Here is a 9,966-nt window from a genome sequence, read left to right as displayed (position 1 = left end):
CCACACAAAAGCTCAAAAGTCAGCGTACTCTCTCCTTAAGCAAGGCTATGCTGGTACTTGGTGGAAGAATCATTAACTTCTAACACAAACTGTGGCTTAGGCAGTTTTGATCTTGTCTCCTCCCAGTTCTGCCCTCTGTTAAAGGTCCCAAAATACATGTTTTTCCACACTGGTCAAAAATTAATTAGGTAGAAAATGTGCAAGTGTGTTTCTTTTGTACACTCTTGTGAAACGCCTTTTTTCCTGAGTTTGTCAAGATTATAATAGCTCATACCTTCCTGGCATTTAAAAAGGGGGTGTCCCAACTTTAGAAGTGTTCCTGGTTGCTGATCGCTAAAACGTATTTTGTTATGAAGTTTCATTTTCATAGTCTATGTCTAAAGTCCATTCAGCTAAGACCTGCTAGAGCCAGCCAAGGACTTGCAGGAAGAGAAAATATAATGCCTTGGATATATTGAACAAACTAGGTGTTCAAGAAACACTCGTGCTTAGAAGACTGTTCAGATTTATAGTTCAGTGGTATTAACAGCCCAGGCAAACCCAATGTGAAAGTATATTGGGGCTATGTGTACTTTGGAGCAGCCCTTTACCTACTTACAGCTCTAGTTCAAGGAAACCTGAACTGGTTTCCTGAGAAGTATTTTATTTAATTGCGCCCTTGTTGTGCATTATGGCTGATACCTGAGAGTGACTGTAGTTAAAAGAGAAGTCATTCTTAAAGCTATGACTACTGTCTGCCTGGATGTTACATCAAAATGTGCCATTCCTTGTAGTTCATGTGCCCTTCCCTGCCACCACTGTCACCATGCCCATTCTTTTGCTTGCTGTGAACATTTACAGCCTGCTTAATAACGCTGACCTTTGGATAATCTTAATCAAATTTTGCCTTCAATTCTGTTATCGGTGATACCTTGGACTGCTCATGGCTTTTCCGACTCTCAACCAGACAGTTCTCTTTAGCTTCCTAGAATAAGAGATGTCATCATCAAGACAATGGTGGTCACTCCAAAGCTGTATGTCAGGGCAATTCAACTGCAAGTATTAGTAAAATTATAAAATAAGAATGCAGGAGGAATCCAGATCACAAATCCAGTCTGCAAATTCAAAAGCACCTTTTGTGAAAAGGCCAAGCGTTGCCTTGAGAACAATAAAAATTGCATTCCCTCCCACTCCATCCGCTTCTAAGGCTACTGCAAAAGATTGGTTTTCTGATGCATGGGAACCTTCTTTTAATCTCCAGTCATGATCAAATTATATTCTGGTTTTGAACTGACAGTGTCCTTTAGCTTCAAAAGCTCTTCCTCTCAATCTGATCCTTAGGACTCAACCTTGATCACAAATGAAGAAAGCTGTTTTTCAACCTGTTTTACTAGGTGAACATGCTCAATAATTTCTTGAAAAATAGGCTCTCTTGATTCTGCAGCATATCCTTGGAGCCCTTGACTACAGTGCTTTCTATCTGGATCCACATTTCGTCAATGCACATGGCTAAAAATGTATACAATATTCCAGGTGTAATCTCACCAGTGTCACATCTTGAAATATTAACTATTGTTTATCTCTAGCCTTGTCGGATATGTTCTAAGATTACATATAGCATTTTCAGTAAAGCATCTTTTTAGGGGTGGTTGCTAGTTATCTACAATTAAGAGGTACACTTGTGGTCTTCTCAAAAATTTTCAGCTAAGGAACTCCTACTGTGGAGCAGAAATTCCTGTTATTCGCCATCAGCTGGGCAACTTTCTATTTAACATTGTATTCCACTGCTATTTTGCCATTCTCAGGTTCATTTTCTTTTTTCCCTCTATGATATCCAGTCTTTCCTCTGTTTAACCATTCCATCCAACTTTGTGCTTTTACTGTTATTTCAAAAAGTGAAGCTGGAATGTCACGCATAATATATTTAGAAATTTAATAACAGTAATGAAAACTGAAGAGACAGACTGGTGCCTAGCTGAGAAACCTAAAATAGATGGGTCTTAACTGTTGGCTTCATCAAAGTTTGGGATGCCTTCCAAAAGAAAGTAATCTTAGAGAAAAGCTTAGAGAAAGTCTTAGAATCATAGCATAATTTAGACTGCAAGGAAACTCTGGAGCTCACCTGGTCCAATCCTCTCCACTAAAAGCAGGACTAACTTCAAAGTTTGTTGGTGTTGCTTAGGTCTCATCAAGTTGAGTTTTGGATGGAAAGCTCCAAGGAAGGAGGTTCCACAGCCTCCCTTATCACCTCGTCCAGTGTCTGACCACTCTGACAGTAAATAACTTGTATAAACATATGTATGTATAATTGGAATCTCCTTTGCTGCAACTTGTGTCTATTGCCTCTCATCTTTTTGATGTACATCACCTGTGCACAGGGGAGAGTCTGGTGCTGTCTTCTGCATAAGCACCCATTAGATAGCTGAAGAAAGATCCATCATTTGCTCAATTTGATTCAGTTTATCAATGTCTGTCTTGCTCTGGAGAGCCTCAAACCACACACAGCATTCCAAATGCAGTCTGACAAGTACTGAACAGAAGGAAAGAACAACTTTTCCAGATCTTCTGGTCTTTAACAACTGTAGCCTAATATGCAGTTAGCCTTGTAGGCTCAGAGGTGCACTACTGTCTCATGTTTAACTCACTGTCCACCAGGACCCAAAGGTCCGTTTGTGCAAAGCTGTTTTCTGTCTAGCTGACTCCCTTGACATATTCTGTGGATAGATTCGTTCTATCCCAGGTGCAGGGCTTTGCATTTTCCTTTGCTGAACTTTATGAGTTCCTGTCAGCCCTTTTCTCCACCCTCATCAAAACTCCTCTGCCATTCTGCCATCCAGGACATGAACTGCTCCTTTCCTCAGTTTGACATCATACATGAATTTGCTAAGAGCACTTCCAGTCTTAGTCTCCAAACCATTAATGAAGTTGTTAACCATTATCAGCCCCAGTATTGACTGCTGAGGAACATCACTAGCAACTGGCCACCAGCTGCTGGGCTTTGAACTGCTGATGGCAATTTCAGATCTTCTAATTTTCTACCCACCCTATAGCAGGACTGTATCTCACCTGTTTGGCTACCAGGATAATAAGGGAAACTGTGCCAAAGGTCTTGCTAAAGTCCCAGTAAACAACATGTACTGCTGGCAGTTCCCAATCACCAATCCATTGTGTGACTAATAATGGCTTCAAGGATAACTTGTTCCATAATCTTCCATAAACCTCTCTTCGTATTTTATTGATTCCCCTTTTTTTTAACTTTTTGTGCAGAACTGTTTTTAGTTTTCCATGACTAAATGATCAATAACATGGTCAAGGAGGGCTTCATTCATTGTTGCAGAGAAAAACCATGGTGTTACATTATGATTGCATTCATCAGATTTAGGTCTGAATTAAAAAAACCAGCACGGCTGCCCGTTGCAATTTCTCTAAAAGAGTCAAGCATATCTTCACAGTCAGATGATCACGTATTTAGCATCAACTACATGCAAGAGGTTGAAATTCATGGTCCTACAACAGATGTGGGCCTCTTCTTCTCAGAGGTGGGGAATCTTCATGTTCTGTTATGGCATAAAGCATCAACCACCCACTTCCAGCAGGTTTCTTATACCATTATTGACATTTTCTAGTCACAAGATAGGCATCTTGGCCCTTGTCTGTTGCTCTTTATTACAGGATGGCATACTGTACTTCCACTAATCTGTGTGGTTACTGATGTTCCACCAAGGGCACATACACACAAACACCTGTGTCCTCATCCTTCCTCAAAGGTGTGTCACAAGCTCTACTATTATGCTCTGACTATGTGAAGATAATTATTCCCTCATTTTACACTGTTTTTTGATGGAGCCTTGCATTCCCAAGGTTCTGTTTTCAGGTTGTCTTCAGATGTATTAGCAGACCTACACAGTTTTTTTTTGTCTTTTGATCCCAAAAATATGAAAAGGCATGGAGCTAAATGTACTCTGTAATTTAGAAATAGTAGAACCTGTAGAAAAAGTGCCACTTTCTTTTCCATATAGAAAAAGGGGAAACAGTATTCCTTTGGTTTCCTCATTCTACCATATGAATACACAGCAATTTCTCCCCATTTTTTTCTAGTCCTGTATATATCATTAATTTATAACTTTTCTGGAATGAAAATATCTTTTATACTTTGCTTTCTGTATGGCTGAGAAGAATTTTTCTATATTCAGACTGCTGTTGTCCAAGCTGTCTGTGGAAGCATTCACATTCAAAGTTGACTTCTTGAATCAAGAACTGTTGACCAAAAGTACCAGAATGGAAAATGGGAAACTACTGAAGTCAAATCAAAGACTATGGTCCCACACCTGAAAAAAGACGTATCTCATCCTTTTTTTCATCCAAGCCCTCCCATATGACTGTAACTTACACTCATGGGAAAACATTGGATTATGATAGTAAAAATCCCCTTAATAAGAACACTGAGATATCAGTAATTGCTGATTACTCCTGAGAATAAAAACAATCCTTACAAAAGCCACACTAAGATAATCACCTTTACCGCAGGAGCTGGTTGCAGCCTCCTCCAGGCAGCGGGTGGCAGCAGACTCCCACCAGAAGAAGTGGCTGCCAAGGCACCGATCTGCAAGGGGTGAGCCAGCAGTCGGCCAGGCAGAGGCCAACTGCAGTAGGTAGCTTTGATGAGAGCCCTTTTTATTCTCGGGACACTAATCCCTAAATAAAGAAAATAATAAATGTATTTTAAAATTTAACTCTTAGTTAACGAACTAGTAAAAGGGAAGGTGTACAGCTAAGCAAATGCTAGGCTACTACAGGAATGCCGAGAACATGAAAAACCTTTACAATAATGGAAAAAGGTTTCTTGATGCTCCTGTTTCAGTGCATCTAGTTTCAGCTTGTTGCTGTAGAGCTACCAAGAAAGGAAAGCATGCTGACAAGCTGATTTGGTGTAGCCATCTTAGCTAGTGTCTGGGATTTGTTCCTTCCACTGCTCAGTGGAACTTTTGTCATTCATAAGAACTCATTGATAATTTTGTCATTGGGGAAAAGTAGACCAGGATGTGCTGGTTTAATGATATTTACTACTTTTCTATTTAAAATACAAAGGGTAGTCTTTAAGGCTGATTTTAAGCTTGTCTTTGCATTCAGTTTTAATCAGCAGCTTGGTTTGGAGTTGTTATTATAGATGCAGAATTGAAGGTGTGCAAGTCTTTGCCAGGTGAGAATACTTAGACTTTTGTAAGAGCTAGTCCAAATGTGTGCTGCATCGTAGCATAACGGCAATGAAAAACATGCATACTTCAGGTGAAATACCCAGGGCAAGACCCCCCGTCACCTTTGTATGGTCTGGGATATTACCTGAGATATAAGGACTGAAAAAAATATTAGGGTTCAAATAATTGTATAGCTGGCATTATATACAACACAACTTCACTAAGCTGTTCATCTGTCTTGTTACACTAGAGCAGACCTTTTACAAGAATGGTCAAGTCTTGATTTAAAGCCTACACATGACAGAAAAATCTATAACACCCCAAAGACAGTTGTTCTAGTGAAAAATATGTATCATCTTTCTAATGCAGTTATATCCTGTTTCATTTCCAGGCACTGGAACATAGCCTACCTTTGTCTGCAGAATTAAATAAACAGATTTTTGCTGACTGCATAGCACTTTCACAGGGTTTTTTTCTAAACCAGTCCCCATTTCTCAGCATCTTCTTTTAGAATTGTCAACATCAGGGAATCAAGGAGAGGGTTCTGGTTACCACAGTGTACAACAATCTGTCAGAGTTACCTTGCTCAACAGCCATGAGAGAAAGTATCCTGACCTGGTCACCATCAAGCTGTGAGAATGTGCTCCATTTGCTCTCCACTAAATCCTTTCCTTATTTACGTTCTTCAGAATTCAATGAACTGTCTTAATCTGTGACGAGCTGTTGGTTAACCAACCTCCTGATGATATTAACCAGATGTTGCTTAGGTAAGGTCATTTTAACGAGCACTCTAAATCACCATTAAAGGGCCACACACTTAAATTGCTCTCATAATTTTTATGGCAGCTATGGACTTTCTTTCTTCCAGAGATTGATTAGCACTGGATGAAGAACTGCCTTATGCAGCACTTGCTTAGTGATGCTCCAGGGTGCAAGAAGAGACAACCAGCCTGAATCAGACCTGTGATCCCTCCAGCCCAAGGGCTCTTGCTGACAGGGGCTGCTCTACGAGGGCAGACAAGCTGGTAGCTGAGAGCCAACGCAGTGCAGGGCCTATACCCAACACCTGATCAGAGTCAGCAGGGAATTTTTATTCTTTCTTTTGGCCTGAGACTTTCTGAGGTGGTCTTTCTTTACACCTTAAAGAGCCCTCAATACATTTTTTTGGCTTCATCTAGTACTATTTAAATCTGTCTAAACTTCTATCCCCATAATTCTACTACTTGTGAGATGAAATATTTCCTCTGTTCATTTATGCTATACTTGCTAGTTTTTAATATTCTCCTATGCTTTCCTTCTGTTAAAAAATTGTGCTCACTTTCTTCATATTTCTCACGCTTATCAAGAATGGTTCCCTATTTACAAATACTTTTAAAATACCCCTGTGACTTAGCTACTTGTGAGTCTATGTACTATGCACTTCATAGCTTCTAGAGAGGAGTAACCTTTTTTCCTTTCAATGTTATGCAGAATTAAGTTGCATGTTTCAAACAGTTAAACTGTGTTGTGTCATCAACAGTCAAACCAGCCAAAGTGGTAATGTCAATTTTTTCTCTCAGATGATAATAAACATGCTGGTATTTAAAAATATTATAATAGTTACTTCATACATCAATCTTACTCATTATTTTGAGCACATCAAGGAGGCAACCTATCATTATTCAGCCTATATGTATTTTCTTGATACATTCACACCACTTACTTGCTCTCTGTCTTTTGGCAATTCCCTCAGATTACAGGATCATATACAGCAATTTAAGAGTGGCACAAGGATGGGGTAGCTGTTCTACTGTCTGTGACCTGAAGATACTTCATCCTATTCTGATGCTTCTTTCCTCTCAAATGCCGGGAGGACATGAGCTATAGATCAGATGCATTGTCCCCACAGTCTACTGACCTCATCTTTTTGCCTCCATTTGTTAGAAATCCTCAGTGTTTCCCTCCTGATATGATTAGAAATGATGTGCCTATAAGTAAGAAACGTTATGTCATTTGAGAGTTGCATTTTTTGCTGGGAGCTAGAAGAGAAAATGTGCACTGGCTCACGTGCCCAGGGCCCGGTTGCACATCCCATCATGTGACATGGCCTGGTACCCTTGTCTACTCCCGTATGTGCCAGTTAGGGTCCTTGCTATAAGACGAAAATGTATGAATACCATTTTTACATGGCGTACAGCCCATGGGTACTTCTTAACAAGGTTGTGAGTCCCACTCTGTCCTCAAAGGCTGACATCAACGGTTGCGAAATCTCCTCAACCAATTATTTTAGCAGTCTCACTTTTGAAAATGAAAGGCATTTGCTTTTTTGCAGTCTTTCATTTGTTGTTTAATATCTCTAATTCCAAAAAGAAAAGAAAAAAATCCAAATTGTTGACCGTTGTGAGACATTACCAGTTGCAGATTTAATTTAAGATGAAGAATTCTGGTAGGAAGAACCTGACAGGTCCAAATCCCTTAGTGCTGAGACCATTTGTTCATCTATTATAACAAATTCAGAATATGTTTATCTAGTCAGACACTCATCCATGCATCCACATTACTACTTGAAGTATTAAAATAAAGTAGCAGACCTGAAAATATTTCGAAGTGGGAACGGAGTATATCTGATTGGTAACTTACAGTATTACCATTGCTGAAGGCTGAGAGGAGAAGAGTGCTCATTTTTAAACCATAATGAAAATAAGACTTACTGAAACAAATTCTTTTATAGTATTCCTCTTCCTTTCACATGTAAAGAAAATGGGGTACGGAAGGAAAGCCCATGCTTTAAAAGAATTATTCACTAAGTACAGGCTTACATGTATAAGCTTAGGTGATAACCCAAGAAGTTAATTTTTTTTCGTGTTTCTTTCTGAATTAGAGCAGGATATGTTTATGTCTCTTAATTTCTTTCTTTGTCCTGTAAGCCAGTGAATTTTCCTGGCCATCTTGCTACCGGGCATGTGCAGAACTGCCTCTGCGACAGCTTCAGCATTGCTAAGCAGCAGTGTCCCTGCTGTAAACCCTTCCAGACTGATTCACAAATTAGGAATCATCCCCATTTATTTGACACACATACAGCATCAAGCATTGAGTGAAATGCAGATATCCCTCCTTTTTTATCCCAGTGTGTACTTAAGTTGGGTTGTCCCTTTCTCTCACTGGATCTGACAGCTCATTGCCATGAAAAGTGCCCTCCTGAGGAGGCTATGGAAGGCTCCAAGCATCTCTTTTACTTGTGGATGCTGATGCGGTTTGGCATTTTTTGCTGTTTTTATGATGATGTAGTATGAATGAGACCTGAGACTGGAATGCCCATCTTTGTGATTCACCCTAGCCATAATACTTCAGTTAGTCCCATATTCATAAACCTTTTAATTATTTTAATTTTGTTTGTTTATTTCAATATCAGGTTATACAAGGCAAAGTGAACAGCCACAGCTCTCCAGTACCCCACTGCCTGTAACCTCTGACACTCACCTGGGAGGACAAAGAGCTGGAACATAGGACTGGGTCTCCCATATTCCAGGCCACTGTCTAAACACTCAGCCGCATAGCAAATGGTGGGTGGCATTGGTCCTTCCTCTGACAACTGCATTTTCTCAAGTGATGGCTTTAAACCCTTACCTTCTGAAGATATTTGGTACTTAAGCAACACCCTTCTTGGTATTCCTATTGAATGGATAAGGTAGTTTCCTAATGGCACACTGTAAACATATATCATTGAATCCCATTCTTATACATCTGCTCCTCCTCATGCATCCCACAGGAGAGGCTCTACATCTGCCTCTGACCTGCAAGTTCAGCTAGGCAGCAGGGTACCTACAGTCACTGCTGAGATGCAAGCGATGTGATCTGAGATTTTTTTGCCAATATTATAATGAAGGGTGAAGCCTACTTTTCATCCTGTGCTCTAAAGTTCTACTTGCTTTAAAGGCCATAATTTGCAGTGGTGCTGTCACTATCTTCTTCAGTGCAAGCATTCTTGAGATTTAGTTCCATGTTAAACAGCTCTCCATTGTACTCCCCACCCCAAATTTATTTAACACCAAATACTGTCAAACTGCAAAAATTATATATAAAGGGATACTATGATACATGTCTTAGTTTCAGCTAGAAAAATCAATTAAAAGGAAAAGCCCCAAATCACCTGGTCTTTGAATTCATTTTATTGTTCCCAAGCTGTCTTGTCATAGCTTTTAAAAAAATAAATCATATGTATCTTGTATCATGGTGTTATTACATTGCATAAAACACATGGAATTATTCAGACGCTGAGTACTAGCAAGTAGCAAGAAACTGCTGGAAACCTAAAAAAGCTCTGTTTTTATTCCAGTTTCCTTTGAACAATACTCTTGTGGTCTCTTTGACTGTGATGACAATTTTTATTGCTGTTATTGTTGTGCTGTAACAGAGCTACTTGATAAAGAATCCCTAACCACAACATTTGATGTACTAAGTGTTATGGGTTGAATTCACAAGATGCCCAGATCCTGTAGCTGATTTGTCCTTCCAGCAAACCACCTTCCTCCTGCCCCATGCCGCACTGCTTGCAAGAGCCAGCTATGTGCAGAATATCCCTGCACCTTCCAGGTTGCCAAATTGGGTTTTGTGCACTGGTTCCTCTTGGGCTGGTACCAGGGTGGAGAGAGCTGCATTGCAGCTTCCCCACTGCCCTTCACACACAGAAGGAAGCCGAGGGGCAGCAGCGGCTGTTGCAGCTTGACGAGGAGGGATGGAGCTGAGGGGCAGCTATAAAACCGGCTTCTCGGCGAGGGAGCAAGCTGCATCTCCCCAGCCATAACAAATCCCC

Source organism: Gavia stellata, chromosome 4, assembly GCF_030936135.1.
Source record: "Gavia stellata isolate bGavSte3 chromosome 4, bGavSte3.hap2, whole genome shotgun sequence".
NCBI lineage: Eukaryota > Metazoa > Chordata > Aves > Gaviiformes > Gaviidae > Gavia > Gavia stellata.
Note: the sequence above shows the minus strand (reverse complement) of the source record.